The sequence below is a fragment of the Dermacentor silvarum genome, chromosome 5, assembly GCF_013339745.2.
Source record: "Dermacentor silvarum isolate Dsil-2018 chromosome 5, BIME_Dsil_1.4, whole genome shotgun sequence".
Lineage (NCBI taxonomy): Eukaryota > Metazoa > Arthropoda > Arachnida > Ixodida > Ixodidae > Dermacentor > Dermacentor silvarum.
The window spans coordinates 121,467,438-121,478,314 of NC_051158.1; the positions used below are offsets into that span (position 1 = coordinate 121,467,438).

General features: G+C 42.8%; 1 long non-coding RNA gene across 2 annotated transcripts; it reads left to right on the forward strand.

Moving 5' to 3' along the window:
* The first annotated feature begins 372 nt into the window (after nt 1–372).
* On the forward strand, nt 373–4,969 carry LOC119452577 (uncharacterized). Of its 2 annotated transcripts, none has more exons than XR_005192028.2 (3): nt 373–420; nt 2,253–2,333; nt 4,672–4,969. It is a non-coding gene; the product is annotated as an uncharacterized LOC119452577 (long non-coding RNA). The 2 variants fall into 2 exon arrangements; XR_007467286.1 differs by lacking the exon at nt 373–420 and adding an exon at nt 1,161–1,200.
* Nucleotides 4,970–10,877: the final 5,908 nt, after the last annotated feature.

Consider the following 10,877-nt stretch of genomic DNA (forward strand, 5'->3'; position numbering starts at 1 on the left):
TCGCTTGTCGCAGTCGTCCGCAAGATCGCGTGCATGCGGTTTATACTTAAGTAATATAGTGCGTAATTTACACTAATTAGGCCCCAACCACGAGACATATAATTATTTGACTATATTTGACACGAAGAAACCTAGAGCGAGTTAAATTGTGTGTCAACGTTGTGGGTAGTCTTTCCTTTGCATTAGGTTTTTCCCGGAATGCATTACCAGTTGACAGCCTACCACATGAGGCGTACTTTGTTGACATCACATTTGTCTTTAGTTTACTCGTTTGTTTTACGACCTAATTATGAAATGCCGGTGTGTTACATTTTCAACATTAGACATAACCCTGTATGTTTTGTAGGGACAACCCAGGACAGGACGTGTATTTCTCAGCACCCAGTCAAATGCCAGAAGTGACTCATACACAGGCCACCAGTAAGTGGACATCTGTTGCAATTTCACATTATGCAGTCGGCTGCTGGCTTGTACTGAGTTATTATTTTTTAATGAGGTGGTGATGTCGTACTAACGTGCATTTTGACCACAAAGGTGCGATCTGGGGCCGTATTCTGAAACGTTCCACTTCGGCGAAATTTCTTTTTCGCTTTCAGGCGCTCGATGATTGGCTGTTTTAGCAAAATTGGATGAGCTGATTGGCTGGTTGAGCCCAACGTCATTCAATTTTGCTCAACCAGCCAATCAGCGTGCACGTAAAAGCGAAAAAGGAATATCGCAGAAGTGGAACGTTTCAGAATACGGCCCCATGTCTCATAGATGTATATATGGTTGCCATTCTCTGCAAGGGACATGTACTCGTGTTCGTGAAGCATTTATATTAGGCAGTATTGTCGCCCAATGAGTCACGTATCAACGCTGTAACTCGTCAGTCCCGGCAAGTAGTTGTGAGAAACACACAATATATTATGACGCTGTAAAGTCATTTCATTAATTTGAAGGAAAGTTTTGCAGCGGGAAAGAAAGGCTGCTATTCGAGGTAAACAAGTCTTTTTGTCACAAGTTATTTAACCAAACTGTGGATGTGTGACATTCGTGACGTATGAATGGATTTAATGAATGAATTTTGCTGACTTAATTATAAAATGCCGGCGTGTATACATTTTCAACATTTCACATAACCCTGTATGTTTTGTAGGGTCAACCCAGGACATCGGTTTCTCAGCACCCAGTCAGAAGTAACTCAACCACAGGCCACCAGTAAGTGGACATCAGTTGCAATTTCACATTATGCTGTCGGCTGCTGGCTTGTACTGAGTTTTTTATGAGGTGGTGATGTCGTACTAACGTGTATTTTGACCACAAAGGTGCGATCATGTTTCACAGAGGTATATATGGTTGCCATTATCTGCGAGGGACGTGTGCTCGTGTTCGTGAAAAATTTGTATTAGGCAGTATTGTTGCCCAATTAGTCACGTATCAACACTCTTAACTCGCCACTTCCGGTAAGCAGTTGCGAGAAACACGATATATTATGACGCTGTAAAGTTATGCCATTAATATGAAGGAACGTTTTGCAGCAGGAAAAAGGGTTGCTATTCCAGGTAAACATGTCTTTTTCTCACAAGTTATTTAACCAAACTGTGGGTGTGTGAAATTCGTGACATATGAATAATTTTAATTCTGCCTTTAGTAATGCTTCTAAAAGATACTAGAAATGGCATATGACTACCTCTGCAATGAGGTGGTCATACATATACAGTCATAAGTGGTAGTTCCATGCAGTGTCGCACTCCATATAACCTTTCCGGTCAGCAGCATTCAAACTGGTGACTGTGTTTTCAGAAGAAGTGCACATGGCACTGTATATGTGTGAACTTGGTTTTCTTTGTATGTGTTGGCTCACTCACACAAACAGTGCAAAAATCAGTTGTACCATGAGGCTGACGACGACTTCTGCTGCTAGAAATGCTGCACTTCATATTTTCTAGTACTGCATGACATTTAAAGCAAAGCTAGCACATCAAATGATCAAGAAAACTAATAGCTGTTAAAGCTGTTTTCCTCAAAGAAAGCTTGTCCTTTATGGACTGTGGTAATCTGCGAGCTCTCCACTAATGTTTCAGTAGTATTATCCCTTAGTGTGTGAGAGGTCAGCGGCAGGTAATAACGTTAGTGTTTAAATGGTGTTTTAATTATGTGCATTTGTTCCAACAAAGTTGTCTAGATTACTTTATTGTGCAGTGTACAGCTTACGAAAGTGTCAGCAACTACTGAGTTGTTAACATGCATATGCATTCATCTCTATGCAGGTGGCACTCAGCTGTACCACTGCACTGCTGCTGAAATTGCCAGCACCAGCGGCTTTGTAACAGCTGTTTCACAGCATCTCGGTATGTGCTAATGTACAGTTATGTTATGATGGGCTAATATTATGAACCACTGCTATTCTGTATGGGACAGATCCACATGATGAATGATGTAATGGGTACAGTGGAAACCTTTGAATGTTCCTCTACTAAGGTACATAAAAAGGCTCTCCTTTTCGTCACTGGAGCAGGAGAGAAGAGCATGCAGGCACTCCTGAATGTACATATATTCCAAACATGAGAGAGACATTATATATATATATATATATATATATACATACACATAAAGTAAAGGCAGGGACATTACATCTTGCATTTTGAATTGATTTGTGCAGTGCAAAAATACAACACAGACCACAGAGAAGCACACATGTTAACAGCTTTGATACATCAGGTGTGCTCCTTTACACAAGAAGGGAGGGGAAAGGGGAGAAAGTCAGAAAAAAAAGTGGAGACGAACAGAAAGCAATCGTGCCAAAAAGCATGAAAAGCATAGTGCAGCCAGGATCACCAGCATGACACCTAAAAAGCGCTGTGATAAAATTACATACAGGGCAACCTTAAGTATTGTTTGTTTCAATCAACCCAGATCACTGCAGCCATTATTGCAATCAAGTTGTTTCCTTATGTCATATAAGGAAGTGATGTGGGCCCAAAAATGTTTAGAGCTAAAGGATCATCTTCTATGCTAGCCTCTTCGCCCATTTTTTTTTTTGTCGTATTGTTATCAGCTGCTTATGTAAGGGACAAAAAGTAAGAGTATGAGCTGTTTCCTGGTTCCCCATTCCATGCAACATGTCTTTGTGACTATACATGTGCATGCAGATGATCCGTAGATGAAAAATATTTAGTAGAATCTCGTTACAAGAGACACTTGGTTGTAAGAGACATTTGAAAATGGTTTGAATGGTTTTGCAATGTTTGCCACGGTTAACAGCATTGCATGCAAGAGACACCTTTGTTATTAAGGGTGACTTTTCAAGTATTCTTCACTATTTCGAAGCGACACAACCCAGACACATTAACTTCGTGCACCTCGTGTGCTCCGAAGGACTTAAAGATAATGCAATCCTCACACAAGTCAATTGCACATGTCGCCTTCAACATGAATTAGAAAAGGAGGACAACGAGGACAGTGCAGCGCAGAAAGTGTCGGCAGTTAAAGCTGACGAGCATCAAAGAGTACCTTAAAGGTATTGCGAGCAAGAAGGAGGCTTGTAAAGTGGAGTGTGTAAACTCCAGAAATTGGGAAGGAAGCTAATACAATCTGCAGTCACAAAAAAAAGAGTGCTGTGAACATCTTCTTTAAAGGGCCCCTAAACCACCCAGAGGTCGAAATTTAGTTGCGGTGTTGCATATGTACACGATACGGCAACGAACACGTAGCCACGAGAATTTTCTCACACCGGTGCAGTAATAGCAGAGTTTGATGATCGAAAAATAGTCCCCGCTCATTCCAATCTATCATCTGGTACGCGCCGTCTGCACGGTATCGTCTTTTCCTCGCCCAGTACACCTCCAAATGTAATGTGACAGGCCATCGCCAATGCACTCTGTTGCTGCCGTGCCGGCCTGTCGTCCTGCTAGGGGTGCTGCTAATGACCTCGCCAATATAGTGAAATTGTATGGTGACTGGCTGTGTTGAAGAGCCTCATCGGGAGACCCTTTTGTCGGTGTTGCTGTTCTTTGTCCCCACTGGCTGCCCACAATGGCACGGTGAGCAATGCGACGAGGAAGAGGGAGCGCGTGTTTTGCTTGCAGACCTTGCCGGCACTCGTACACTGTCGTTCGACCAATCCACAGCACCAGAAACCGGTGACAGAATCAGAGACAGCCTGGTGACGTCAGGACGAACTGGGGGGGGGGGGGGGGGGCAGGAAAAGTCCGGAGAGGCGCACGGGGTGGTTTTCTTTATTTTGTGGCGCTCCCGCGGTTCATAGCACTGCCCCCGCGTTTGGCATTGTTGATCGTGACGGCGTTCTGATTTCAATGCGTGTGTTTACTTGAAATGTTTAAGAAATATCGAGAGGTGGTTTAGGGGCCGTTTAAGCCACCCTGAGCAATTATTCCTTCAGATATATCTAAACATACTTTAGTGATGATGCATAATAAAGTGATCTAGTTTAGCTCCTCATTGTTTTTAAAATTTTTGGTTTCAAGATACATGTTCCCGTGCCCTTTGAGTATCTCTTCTGATGAGGCTTTACTTTAATGAACACACACCATTGTGTAACTCCTGCTGCAAGTATTATTCATTAAGCCTGGTCACTGATGTGCAAAGGTTGTGATTAGGTTTTGACGTCCGTATTTTTGAGAGCTATGTTTAATAATTCAGGCTGTTCTTATTGGTCCTTCGATGCAGGAGACAATGCCTACGAAATTATTGGCCCTGATGACGAGAGCCCTCAAGGGGCAAACGACATCTCTGTTGCAGAAGTGAGCCCGATACCACCTTAATTTAGCATGACAGATGACACGGCTGCAATAGATACAGAGACTGCCGTGTCTACTGCAGCTGCAACAGTGTACGAGGCAAGCTGCAGCACGTCAGCATCAGCAGTAGTGTCAGAAGGAACCGCACCAGGCCTGGTAGGGCAACTTGTGTGCTACCACTGTGACTTTTTTTGTAGTGCATACACCTCATTGTTGTTGATGTTGTTGGTGAAGAGGTAAAAAAGATGTTTGATGCAGCTGAAGCATTGATATTGAGCAAATGAAAAGTGACCGCCTGAGAAAGCTACACTATCGAAATTTGGGTATCTATATGCCGCCAACTCTGCTAGAGCTCGCAGGGAATGTAAAGACTTATGTTGTAAAGTTAGCTAACCTCCTTCAAAATGTGCTAAGGCACCCAAACATTGTTGACTATGTAAGTGAGCCCTGCAGAATGCAGACTGACTCTGTACTTCGTGACTTCTGGGATAGAACAAGGGTTCATTCGCATCCCATTTTTAGCATACACAAGAAAATGTTCTTCTTTTCAACCTGTATTATCATTACATAGAACTTGCGAACCCGATGGGTACCAAAAGAGGCAAATTGGACAAACTCAGTGTATTTTATTTAACAATATTAAACCTGCCACCTTCTCAGCGTTCTAAACTGTCTAGCAGCTTTTTGATGCGGGTCGGTCACACAGCTGACCTGAAGAAGCATAATGTCCAGTTAAATTTTTTTGAAGATTTCATTCAAGAGTTAAGAGCCAACGAAGGAATCATCTTTGATACAGACAGAGGCCGTGAAAGGTTTTTTATTGCTGTGATGACCGTTACAGGACATTCTTTAGCTGCCCACTCCTTAGCAGGTTTAAAGAATCTTTTGGCCCGACCGCATTTCAATCCTGTGGAACTTGCCTTGAACCGTCATATAGTTATGTGCAACATGTTCGACATGGAGTGTGTAACCTGAGATCGGAGAGTGAAATCAAGTTGCAAATGCAGGAACTGAAAGAAATAGCATCAGTTTCAAATAGGAACTAGCTTTCCAAAGAATTTGGGATCAACGGAGAATCAGGGCTGACCTCATTTCTTTTTTTTTGTTGACAAAAGATATTTTGTATCACCCGATGCATATCCTGCGACCACTCCATGTGACCACTCTCCGTGTTATTCTGCATGATACAGCTCAACCTCCAGAAACGAGACCACAACTTGTCTGTAAAAAGCTTTCACAAAAAATTATTCATAACACTAGTAACACAGCAGTACTTTTTGTGGGGTTTGAGGTTTCCGGACGTTCATTAATGCAAAAAGTGAAAAAGAACAAGTTTCGTACTTACTTCTCTAACAAGTGCGAGGGAGACACCACTTTTGTAGTCATACATCTTCATCACACTATCAAGTTTCTAAATGCCTTTTATAATTATTATTACCAGTTACTTATATCTGAGTGCATTGTATGCATGTAGCAGGTGTAAAATCAGGTCAGTTTGATCAGATGCCTTATCTGGAAGAGAGCCCTATAATAAAGAAATTTGAATTAAAATAGGTACGTTAGACACAAAATCTCAGCACTTTATTGCGTGTGGTTTAAGCATTGCTCAATACTTTTCTGGATGGCAGTTTCAACTGGCACAGCACTGTGCTTTGCCACAGTCACATGTGTCTTAAAAGTAGTGTTTACCTGTTGTGTGGTCTCTTTGTGTAGGCACAGAGCAAGGTTTTTTTTTGCATTCACGTGTTTGTACTGTGTTTATATACGGCAGTTACAAAATGTGTGTCACTATAACGACCTGTTCTTTTGAGCTTACACGTGCAAATAATGGTGCCCAGATGGCCGCACTTCTATGTAGGTGCACCGCTAGCTTCGTGTATGTTCTCATGTTTGTATAAAGCTTATATAAGCCAGTTACAGAATGTATGTAACTAAGCACTGTGATATTCTTCAAAGAACTGCTTGGTTGGTTTTACACTTTTGAATTAGTACTGGAGGCGGTGGTATTTACATGTAGGCCCACTGCAAGCGTTCTGTGTGTTCCCGTGTTTGTATTATGCTTTTACAACGGAGTTGCAACATGTACGTCACTAAGCGCTGTGATATTTTTTAAAGAACTGCTTTGTTGGTTTTACACCTGTGAGTAATAGAACTCAGGTGGCACTGTGTAATCATGTGTAGGTACACAGGGACCATTTGTGTACATTGTGCTCATGTAAAGCAGTTACAAAGTGTATGTCACTAATCATTGTGATTTTTGTTGAACAATTACTGTGATCGTTTTACACCTGTGAATAATAGTGGTCAGTTGACAGTACTTGTGATGTATAGTTGAATTTATACAGTGCCAAGACATGGGATGTATACGTACCAAAAGAAATGCATGTCATTATATTGTTGTGATGATTATTGTTTGGATTTTATTAAACTGTGATAAAATTGTTTCTTGTGTCAATTGAGGTATGGCAATTTATCACGCAACTAAACCGAGGACCTGAACGTGTGCATACAAATAAACAGCTAATTTAAGAGTATACTGCTCATATTCTGCTAAACCACTTTAACAAATCTTGTAATACAATGCTGGACGAATGACAGAGCTGACTGGGATGTACAGAAAGATTTCTGCACTGGCTGAAGGACTGCCCCACACTGGAGTTGGTAATGTTGCATATATGGGAGTAAAACAGAAAGCGCACTTGTATTAAAAATGTGACAGTCACTGCAGAAACATAAGGCAGGCGAGCAGATGTGGCACTTTTATTTCAGGGCTCTACATGCCTACTACTGCATTTCCAGTCTTCCTGTGCTCTGCGTATAATTCCCTGCTCAGCCAAGCTTTCTACTCCATGACAGTTGTTCTACATGGTTCGTAGAAATATTGAAGGAAAAAATTCAAGGGTTTTCAAGTACTTTCGGGGCCCCAACATATTAGCTTCAAGGACCTCATGCATGCATGTGTTTAGTAGCTTGGACAGGCAATAACTAAACTTGTTCAACAACGACATCGTTAATTAAAATGTAAACAAAAAAACAAATAGCATTTCACTGATTTCAAACATTTGAAACTGTTAATTTGCCTTTCACCGCCCATCCCTAACGCACACACAAGGAGGCATTTCAAGAAAGTGGTTGACGTTTTTCTGAAATAGCACAATTAATGCAACATTTGCAGTTTTTGAATGCTGTTTGATTTGATAGTGTATGTGATGTCTTTTCTTGGCTCAACTTTTCACCATCAAGTAAGCAATAGTCAAATCTAGTTTCTTTTATTGTGTCTGTAGCTCTCGATTTACTCTTCAACACGGCTTCTCTTCTAATGCCTCTCCTCTTGAGCTTTTTGTTTCTTCTGTTTCTCCATGTACACTAGGTACTGGTTCCATGCGCCTAAAACTTGTTTACGCAGCTCCTTTGTATTTCAGGTTTAAGGATTTCACGTTCCTTCTATTATCTCCACAGACAAATTCTCTGTGACGCACGAGAGTGTGTCACAGAAATTTAAAAAATGCTTGGCAATGTCTGCTAAGTCTAGTCAAGTGTACAAATTTAAGGACTTTCCTTTACTTCAAAAATTCAAGGGCCTTCAATGCCTTGAAAATGGCATTTTATAAATAGAGGGTTGTCAAAGATTGCTACAAACCCAGGATTCTAGCACCTAAATAATTTCACAAGCTTATTTTGGCAAGGAATTCAGAAATTCATGCTTTTCAACTAACACTGCACTATCTGTACATGGAAGCTACGAGAGCGCAAACATTTTGGAGTAAAGAAGAATACTGAAAGTCTTCAATACCACTTTTTTTCTATGGAGCTTCGTCTTGCCTAGTTCAAATGTGCCTGGTTTTGGTGGGTGTTTCTGGAACATTTTCTGTGAGAAGCAGATGACGAAACGTGCACAATTCGGGGCAATGCACTGTGCCATTGACACTGAGAGGAAACTGGGAAAAGGAAGTTAACCCCCCCATGCCCCGAAACTTACGTGCACCTTGCTGTGGTGTGCATGTATCGCGGAAGAAGAAACAGCGCAAACACAAGGACGACGAAAAAGCATGAACCACACCAGCGCTTTGTGTTGTGGTTCATGTTTTTTCGTCGTCCTTGTTTTGCGCTATTTCTTCTTTCACAATGCTCATCCAACTAGCCGGCAAGTTCATCCTGTGCATGTATGTTGCACACACGCATGAGTGCAGATGGCCTTAGAGCGAGCGCTGCCACAGTACACAAGCAGTGCACGCACAAGTGGACACATTAGTAATTTAAACATGCATGCCGATGCATGTGGCGCGGCTATCGGCATACGCAGTCTCCAATTGCTGGAATGCATGCGCTCCAAAATGCTAACGACCCGCTGCTAATTCAGGACAACAGCCTACAGCGGAATGAACCAAACTGTAAACCAATGCACTTGAAAAGAACGCATACATGGTATAGTGTGAGGCACGTCGAAATGGCTTCGTGACACTGGTACCGGCGTCGCAGTTGACCATATACGAATGGAACTGGCGGAAAAAAAATCGTCACAAGTACACACTCGAATTAAATTCACATACGTGGATAGTTGGCGCTATACTTTATATCCGCGTATTTCCTGAGAAGATATAATACATGGATTGTGGAAGCACTCGATCGTGAGCAGAACGGCACATCTGTTATTTTCCAGCGGTGACGACAAGCCGTGAAGAATAGTTCTCACGTTGTCGTCTAAGTCGTAGACGTTGTCTTCCTTCGATCGTTAGTCGTAGTGTCACGTAGTTGTGGCGGTGACGAAAACAGTCGTAAAACTGTGTATGACGAAACTGATTGTTTATTGGGCGAACCTGTGCCCAAAAAAGCAAGCTACACTCGTAGCACAACGAAAGCGGCGAACACAGTTGGCGATCGTCGAAATCTGATCAGCGGCGAAACGCGTCGGCTTTTATAAATGAGGGATCGAAGGTTCCAGAGTAATCCCTGGTGCCCGCGTGTCTTCCAGAAATTACTAGACAATTCGCGTCGCTCATTCAATCAGATTACATGAGCGTCGGTGATAACAGACAACGGATAGAAGCATCTATAACGTTCGAGAAACTTCCGATATACGTGCAGGCCTAGCGATAACGTTTAACATTTGTTAGCCGGTGAAAAGCAGTAGCCGGTGAAAGATAAACATGTACACGTGCCAGCAGCAATGAATGCCAAATGATGCAAAACGCAAACATATTCCGATACTCAACAGCAGAGCACTGCAGAGAAACGCCACCCACCGCCGCCGATTCCTGAAATACATTTGGTAGCTATATATCGCCGCAAAAGAACACCCTGAGCGTGGTGGCGCTGTGGTGTAACGAACGAAAGAAGAAGACAGCGTGAAAGAAGAAGACGGCGTTCCGAACGGTCGCGTTTTTCATGTTCTCCGCTCCAAAGGATTTATCGGCCCCTGGCCGAGGTGCTGCTCAGGCGTCAGCCAGCAGCGATGACTACCGTAGTGTGCTACCTCGTCTTCCTACCCGTAAGCTGGTTGTGGACTCCGTTTTCCTGCATGCTGACTTAGCTGGTTGACCGTACAGAGCCCAAGACTTCAGAGACGCCCTTCGGAATGTTATTGACCTAAAGGAAATAAGTTCCATTGGCCAATTTCAGATGTCGCACGTGTGGATGGTGACGTGCAAGTCACCAATGACAAAATCAAATCTAGTCACGTGCGGGGATTTATCAGTGAAAGGAAGACGCTGCATCATCATGGACCCTGAGCCCACGGAAGGAAAAATGAAGCTTTTATGGCTACCTGAGCGTTTGGAAGACGCCTACATTCGAGATTCACTCCAGGCATACGGGAAAATGAAATCTATATCAGCAGAAAGCTGGAGAGTATCAGAGATGGAAGAAATGCGTACTCTAAATCGTGATGTGGTGTTGTCTCTTGCTGACGGAGTAGGTGTGGGTGACGTTCCACATCTCCTACCTGTCTGTGGAGTGCAGAGCCTTGTACTGATTCCAGGCAGACCCCCGCGTTGTCTCCGCTGTAACAAGGTTGGCCACATTCGTCGCAACTGCAGAACTCCACGTTGTGAAGACTGCTGGCGCTTTGGCCACACAGCTGAAGAATACGCTGTGTATACGCCGTAATATACGCCGACAAGCTACGACATAGGACAC